This window comes from Macrotis lagotis, chromosome 1, assembly GCF_037893015.1.
Source record: "Macrotis lagotis isolate mMagLag1 chromosome 1, bilby.v1.9.chrom.fasta, whole genome shotgun sequence".
Taxonomy (NCBI): Eukaryota; Metazoa; Chordata; class Mammalia; order Peramelemorphia; family Peramelidae; genus Macrotis; species Macrotis lagotis.
This window is the reverse complement of record NC_133658.1, coordinates 623137961-623147209: the sequence shown is the minus strand read 5'-3', so window position 1 is coordinate 623147209 and position 9249 is coordinate 623137961.

The window sequence follows — 9249 nt, the reverse complement described above, 5'->3', positions numbered from 1 at the left end:
AGAGAATGGTGCAGAGGGAGGAAGATTATATCTCTCACATTTTGAGAGAGTAAATTTGCATATTTTTATTATCTTTTGAAGTAAACATTCCTTTGTAAAAGCTCCTGTGTTAAACAAAAATGATTATTTTGAAGATTTGTATAAATTGATAAAGCATGAAATGAGCAGAATAATTTTTATGCAACAATAATGCCATAGACACAATTTTGAAAGTTATATGAATTATGATATCAAACTGTACATATAGAGTAAGTACCAACCATCACAGGTCCACCAAAAGTATTAAAATTATTTTAAGAGAGGAACAGTGACATACACTTATAATTCCTGCTACTGGGGAGACTGAGGCAAGTGGATCAAGTGGGCAAAGTTGATTAGATGATAATATTAATGAATATGGTGATCCACAAGGAAAGAGGATGAGGGATAACAGGGTTGACTACGGAAGGTTAAACAAACCTAAATTTGAAAATGGAAATAGTCAAAACCTGGAGCTAGTCAAAATTCTGTATCAAATCAGAATGTAGATCTGGCCTGTGAGTGGCAAGAAAGAGGAGACAAGAGGAAAGGAAGGGAAGGGAGGGGAGGGAGAGGAGACAAAGGGAGAAGAGGAGAAGGGAGATGAAAAAATAATTTTAAACATGTTTTTTGTAGCCTACTATAAATAACCCCTAGAACATTAACACACTCTTACTCCATGCACACACATGCACATATAAATCAATAGTGTGCCACACAAATATCATAAACCCATTTTATTTCTAAATAAAATACCAATAGTGTTTTCCAAATCTATACTCATAATCATCAACACACAAGAACTTTGTTTACAAGATAATAATGGAAAAAAAATTAGTGTCTACCACCAGCTGCAAAACATCTCTAACCTCTGGAAAGAATATACTCAATGAATCTGAATTAATACTCTATTTCCTAGGCCTCCTTCCTTTCTATGGTTTAAAACCACAAGTCTAAGGAGAGGAGGGGGAGGGGAAGAGGAAAAAGACACAATTAACACTGTTTAATGTTTATGATTGCAAAATTATGAGAAAATAAAAGTTGAGGCTTTTTGGAGCATCCATGTGTGCACACATCTTTAAGTATAAAAGTAACAAAGTTAACTATATTCTTTTCCAAAGGCCTGGGTAGGTGTGTGGAGCCCCCATGCAAGGCTTTCACATTTCACATTTCATTCCCCAAAGTTCTGCCCTTTAAACATGCATGTAAATGAGGGGGCCCCAAAGAGCTATTAATGCAAATTTCTTTAAATAAGGATTCTGAAAGCCCAAAGACTGCTGGAGGTTGTGACAAATATCTTGAAGGAAAATCCTGTGTCCATAGTGAAGGATCCTGGCATGACCCTGGGAAAATTAACTTGTGGGGAGAGACAAACAAAGAGTCCCGGCTTCCACAAGATACCTCAATCAGTCTAGTAACACAAAAACCAGAGGGTAAGCTGGTGGGGAAGGAAATATTTGAAAGGGATGAGGAGGGATGTTTATTCTTTTTCATAGGCTTGGAGATTATTCACTCACATGGGAAATGTTTCAAAATATTTGTGTTGGAGATTCATTCACTGATATGTAAAAAGTATCAGAAATCCACTCACCACCTATGCTGAGAATGTAACTGTGTTGTGATCATATTTCCATTTCTCCTTGAATACTCAACCATTCTCTTACTTTAGTTCATTTATCCCGGTCTTCCTTTTTTTCAAGATTCTTTTTCTAATGAAGACTGGGATTTCTAAATTCTATTGACAGCGCCACCTTGGAGATATTTTTTTTCTGTTTTTTTCTTGCGGGGGGAGAAGTAAAATCTTCATTGATCTAGAATTTCTTCACATTCATGTCACAGATCCCTTTGGAAATCTAGGGAAGTCTATAGACTCCTTGGAATAATGTTTTTAATATGGAATAAAATACATTGGCTTACAAAGGAAAGCAATGGTATTATGCTGAAATACAGTATAAATATGACATATACCGACATATAATGTTAAATACCTATATACAAATTAAATCCAAAACAAAGTGAAAATTTGATGAGAATCTGCTTCTACACACACACACACACACACACACACACACGATTCAGTAACTATAGGTCCAGTGTTTCTGCCCCTGTGAATAGTAATTCAAAATGCTGCCCAGTCAATCCCATGATCTGATTAATTGTGTTACACTCATTTAACACAGCCAGAAAAAAAAGAAAAAAAATCCATTGTAAAATGATTGGTTCTATGGCTGAACCTAAGCATGGTTTTCTAACAGCCTCAGAGTAGCACAAAGGACAAGTGGTCATTTTCCCAATGGTCTATGAAGTCACCTGCTTTTTCTGTACCTTGAGAATGAATGGAAATAGCACTAAAGGAAGAGCTTAGAAACTCTGCAGTGACCTGGTATCATAGATGTGTGTTCTGCCTAGTTCCGAAGCTACAAACATTGTTCAAAACTACCCTGGACTTTTCCTATTTCTCTAACCCTCTTTCCATTCTCACTAGACTATGACTGAATTCTTAGTAGTAGAAGTTTATGCGGGGCGGCCAGGTGGCATTGTGGATAAAGCACCGGCCTTGGAGTCAGGAGTACCTGGGTTCAAATCTGGTCTCAGATAATAATTACCTAGCTGTGTGGCCTTGGGCAAGACACTTAATCCCATTTGCCTTGCAAAAACCTAAAAAAAAAAATAGTTTATGGGCTTCTCTCAGATCCTCAGCCTGTACATCTGAATGTATCTGAAATACTTCTGAATACTGAGATTCTTAAAAAACTGAAAGTTGGTAAGATCTTTACCATGGCCTGTCAGGTTTGCTGTTGGTGTTGTTCAATGGTCTCCAACTCTCTGTCACCCAATTTAGGGTTTTCCAGGAAAAGATACTGGAAACATTTTCCATTTCCTTCTCCAATTCATTTTACACAAGAAGAACTGAGGCAAACAGGGTTAAGTGACTCGCCCAAGTTCACCCAGGTATTAAGTGTCTGAGGCCAGATTTGAACTCAGGAAGATAAGTCTTCCTAACTCCAGGTCCCTGATACCTGTCAGGGTCTATTTGATAAATAATATTTCTTTAACTCTCAGTAGAAGCTCTTGCTCCATTAATTTTAGTACTTCTGCCTTTGAAAGTTCTTATTATAATCTAAAAATTTATTTTGCACAGTCTTTAAGAATATGGACTAGGAAGAAAGATGAGAAAGCACCTCACCATCCCTCCTTGCAGAGATGGGTATCTATGGATGTTTCACACTGCACATATCAACCATTTCAATGTATTGGTTAGTTTTGCTAAATGATTTTATTTTTTATCTTTTCAAATTTTTGCTATAAGGGATAGATCTCTGGAAGGAGATGATGAGTATATTGAGAAATATAGGTGATTTTTTAAAAAAATCTATCAATAAAAATGAATTTAAAAAAGAATATGACCCTGGAGAGAATTCATAGGTACATGAGAAGAATATGAATTAATGTCATCAGAAACAAGGAAAGATATACACAAGACTATAATAATGTAAATGAAAGCAAGGCTAACAGCTGGTCAAACTCTGATTAATTATAACATAGGTCACACAAAACAAATGATGAAACACTCCTTCCTCTTCTCAATAGAAAGACAGAGGGCTACATGTGTGGAATGTTAACATGTGTTATTAGATGACTTGATTATGTTGATTATTTTTTATTGTTGTTACAAGGAAGATTTCAATGGGGGGGGCATAAATTGAGAAATAAATAATCAAAAACAAAAGAAACCAATATATCTTAAATTAGGAAGAGAATATGACCCAGGGAAAAGTTAAGTGAGTAAAAATATTTATTTTGTATTTGAGGATCCTATGTAGGCTCCTTCTGCAGAGAATTTGTATAAAACAGAAAATAAAGCATGAGGGACACTTTTTTTAAAACATAAAAATATTTCTTGAAACTTACTGTGATAGTTATGGATCTTCTCAATCCTTTGATTGAGAAATGCATGACGGAAAGCTAAAAAAATCAGTAGCACTTTTAAATGAAGTTTGTATTTGTTTAATTTCAGAGGTATCCATACACCCAAAAAGGAGTAATGCCTATCCAGTGTCTAAACTGGCAGCTAGGTGGCCTAATCGACAGAGCCTGGAGGCAGGAGGACCTGAGTTCAAATGTGACCTCAGACATCTGACATTTATTAATTGTGTGACCTTGGACAAGTCACTTAACCCTACATGCCTAGTATCCAGAACCTTCTCCAAGCAATTTGATCCATATCTGGCTCCTGGACCCAGTTGATTCTAGAGGAGAAAGTGAAGTATGTGTGTGTGACTTAGTACAGCTTCCCCTCATTCAAATCTAATTCATGTGCTTGTCATGGTATCACCTCCCTGATGTCATGGTCTTCTTCAAGAACAAAGGACAAAAAAAATCATAAACCTGGAAGATAATAGGCATTTGTACCTGCTGACTGATTGGTGATTGATATATGTGAGCTATATATTCAGTACATAACATTATTTTTATTTTGTTGTAAAGAATCACTTAATAAAACAGATGGTTGTTTGATTCAAAGGATGAAAGTTTCATTTGGTTCCAGGTCCAGCTGGTTAAGACATTTAAATTTCTTGCAACAAATGAAGAAAATCCATTTTCCCAGACCTATGCTGTGGAGGAAGCTTCATGTATTTCTTGGTTTAATCAAACCATTCTGTGTACTTCAACTGTTTACAAATTTTGTGTGGAGAATAGAGAAAACTTTTTTTCCTATTAGGAATAGATGAAGCATTGATCATATAGTAGAAACATAACTCATAATTCATGTTCCAAAGCATATGGGCAGCTAGATGGCACAATATATAGATAAAGTCTGAGTCTGGCGTCAGGCCAAGTTTAACTCCGATCTCAGACACATCTTAGTGTGTATGGAATCATGAGCCCCTTGCAATAATAACCGAGGTCTAACCTTAAGGGTCCAGATCCCACATATTAGAAGCCTAGAATATGTTCATTTATATATACATACACATATGTTCTTTTAACCATTTAACTGTCTCAAGTCTTTATGAAAATAGAGGAAATGTAAATCTTTTTTAATATTTATAAATTTACTAAAATAAAAAGATTCCTAGGGATAAGAAGTGACCCTAATATTTCATCAATATAGGAACTCCCCAACTCTACACACACACACACACACACACACACACACCCCTCCCAGAACCTGATTCTATACATCTATATCTAACAACTATTCTCTGAGGAACCTCTGGTCGAATAAAAGCTATATATCAAGATTAATTATTTCTGAAGCACTCCCTTTACCTTCACTATAATTTATAATCTTAGAAAGTTACCAGAACACTGAGAGATTGATTGCCTTGCCCAGAGACACACAGACAAGCAAGTTTGTGTTAAGAAGAACTCAAACCCTGGTCTTCCTGTTTCCAAGGCTGGTCTCTATGACAACTGCTCCTTTAGGGAGAAAAAAACCACATTGGCATATTCTAATTATCCCCTCTATCATGGAGTCACCAAGATTACTTAGGCAAAAGAAAAGCAATGCATTATAGTGAAACACAATTCTGAAAATTAAAGTTCTTGATTGTTATGCACTTCAGGCCAATGACTTAACCTCTTCATATTTCATCCTACTAACATGTTTGAAGGTCCTATAATTTTATTTCTTCAAGTAACAATCCATCTGTAAATTAATAATCTTTAAATATCATAATAGAGAAAAAAATTCATCATTTGTGGCTCATCTGTTAATGAGTTTTCCCAAAGCTGGGTTGCCTAATTCTAAGGGAAATTTTAGTTTGATAGGACTTTCTAGACCTTGTGAACTGTGGACAATACCCTGGAGAAACTAAAGTGACCACCTCCATGACACAATGAACTGAAGCATTGCAGCAAGATTCTTTTGAAACCAAAGTGATCTTCATGATACAATGAATATGGCACTGGAGCAGTGCTTGGTAGATGTCATTGGAGACTTCATCTTAATCATAAGAATGATAGCTTTGGTTAAAATAGAACTTTGAAGTATACAAAACAATTCCATAAGGCAACAATACAAGTATCATTATTTATTCCCATTTTACAGTTAAGAAAACTGACCTATGAATTATTCCCGACACCAATTACAAGTACCTTCTACCCATTCTCCCAAGATACCTTACATTTATTTTGTATAAATCATGTAAATAATTAAATATGTAAATGTTGGTTCACCAATAAACTGTAAGCTTCTTGAAAGCAGCTACTAGTTCATTTTTATTTTTTTATCCCTGGTACCTAGCACATCTAGACACTTAAATGCTTGTTGGTCAATCAATTGATTTAGAGAAACAGCATCTCTAATCAATAAACATCTTAGTCAGCATATAGACCCAGGTCATTTGACTGTAGAGTCCAATGCTATTTCCACTATACTCTGCTGCCTTCAGTGTATAAAATGTGGCTAGTGGATTAAATGATTTCTAAGAGTTCTTCAAGCTATAAAATCTAATTCTATAATGAGAGAAAATCCAAAATCTCAATGCTTGGGATGCCCAAGAAAAGTGAGACACACACACACACAACACACTTCTCTAAAACCAGCTTCTCTTCCTCTATATTCCCCAATTTCTCTAAGGAACTTTGGTAGAATAAGAGCTCTATTCAAAGACTAATTATTTCTGAAATACTCTACCCACTAATCTCAATGCTACCTTTTATGTTTATAACTTTGTAGAAGATCCAGAATTTCAATGTGGACTTCAATCAGGCCCATTGAGTTTACCATTACAAGAGACAGAATTCATCCCCCCAAATTCTTCATCACAAAGGCAGCTCCTCACAGCAGTTAAGCGATCAAAGACAATCCTGAGAGTCCTGTTATGGAAAATGCTATCTCTACATCCAGAGAAACAACTATGATAATGTTTTAAAACTTCTTTTATTTTTTTCTTTCTTTCTCATTTTTTCCCTTTAGTTCTGATTCTTCTTTCACAATATGACTAATATGAAAACTTTTATCTGATGGTTTGCTGCCATGGTGGGTATGGGGAGGAGAGAGGAGAAGATGGTAGAAAAATATGGAACTCAAAAGCTTGCAAAAAGATGAATATTGAAGACTATCTTTGCATGTAATTGGGAAAAAATTAAATAAAATATAAAATAAATAAATAAATAAATGCTTCCCCATAGCCTATTTTGATGAGGCTGCCCAAACCTAACTCAATATGTCCAAACTGTGCAAAACCCCAAAAAGAGTTATAAATGGAATACTGGTTCCTCCACCTCAAGGATGAGATTATTATCTTTCAATTTTGACTGTTTTTGTGGGGGAGAGCAAGAGCAGAGCTGACAGGTAGGGTAGAAGGTTATCTCTCTTTTCCCTCTAATGCATACTTATTCCCATAGTAGATACTTAATAAACTTTGCTCACTAACTAAAAATTTGCTCCTTTTTAGCTTTGTAGCAAGGAAAGAGTAAAGGACTCTTTCCTAAGGTTTTGTGAAGTTGTGGGCAAAGAAGCAAAGTTCTTATTCTGGGACCACTCCCAGAAAGTATAAATTCTTCACAATATACCTCAGCTGCCTACTCCTAAACCCACTCCCAGAAGAAGATTGAGTGAAACCTGGGTTCTGAAAAAATAGCCATGAGCAATTCCCATGCATCCAAGTGACTCACTGCCTTCACAGCAGTCATTTAACAGGCCATGATCTCATTTAATTAAAACTCATCTGATGTTATACAAGGGAAAGGCATGCTTAGGAAAATCAGCCCAGGGATGGTGTTCTCTATGAATAGTAACAGAAACCTGCCCTTGACTCCTGGTTGAGAATGGACTCCAAAGGTCTCTTCTGTTCCTCTCCCCACCCCAGTAAGCTAGTCAACTAGCAGGAAATTAGAATTTAGTAAATACTAAATTCTAGGTGCCAGACACTACACTGAAAGTGAAATAGTCCCTGCTCTCAAGGAACTCACAAGACATACTAAGAAAAAATCTGATTTAAACTCCAAATCCTCTCTGGTATGCCTGGATCATTAATTTGTCTCTAAGTGGTTCCTCGTCCCCCATTGAAAGGCATATTCTTTCTTTCTCAAAGAAGATGAAAGTTTGTTAGGTCCAAGGTAGCAGCTGGGATGACTGGAGATTGTGATCTTCTCAATAAGCAGCCTCTGAGTGAGAGATTCAAAGATATGAAGGCCTGTTTAACATTCAACATTTATTGCTAATGTTGTTTATGCTTCATTCTAGAAGAAGACCATGACATCAGGGAGGTGATGCCATGACATGCCAGTGAATTGGATTAGAGTGAGAGGGTGCTGTGTAAGTCATCAGCTTCACTTTCTCTTCCAGAGTCATCTGGGTCCAGTAGCCAAATGTGAATCAGGACAACTGGAGATGGCCCTGGATGCAAAGCAATCAAGGTTAATCAAGATCACACAGCTAGTAGGTGTCAAATGTGTAGGTGTCAAATGTCTAAGGTCAAATTTGAACTCAAGCCCTATTGATTCCAGGGCTGGTACTCTATCCACAGCACCATTTAGTTGCTTTTAGCTACTATGTGTAAGACATCTTGTTGGACTCTGAAATAAATGCAAAGATTAATAAAATTTGGTCCCTTCCTTAAGGAGTTTATTATTCAGTAAGATAATTTGATATGATACATAATGGATCCATCATTTCACATATATGGATATTTCCTTCACCAAACAGATCACATCTCTTCACTTTCTGTCGTATTCTTTTCTATATCTTTCTATAAATTTTCAGTAGATGATTATTCCCAAATTGCCAGATGCTTTGATTTTCTCCATAATAAAAAATTTATTATTTAAGCTTAGTTTGCTGTTTTTTAAGTTCTATTGCCATTCTTTTTTTTATCACAACAATAATTTTCTTCCACAACTTCCCTACACTGAACCCTTTTCCTGTATTAAAGAAAGTCATTAAAACCAGCTAAAATCACTACATCTGATAATACATATAGCATTCCACAACCATTGGTTCTCCATCTCTCTCTCTTGAGAGGAAAGCATGTGTCATCATTTGTTTTCAAAACCAAGACTGGTTATTGCAATTAATGGCTTCTGCAACCTAGGTGTTGTTTTTATTTATTAGGCGAATCAAACTTTGTGGAGGAGGTGACATTTCACTGGGGTCTTGAAAATTGGATGGATTTCAAAAGGCATACATTAGTAGGGGAGGGATGTGAGAAAGAGAAGAGAGATTTCTTGTGTATTGACTGTGGATGCTTAGATCAGCTAGAAGGTACAAAGGGGTGATGA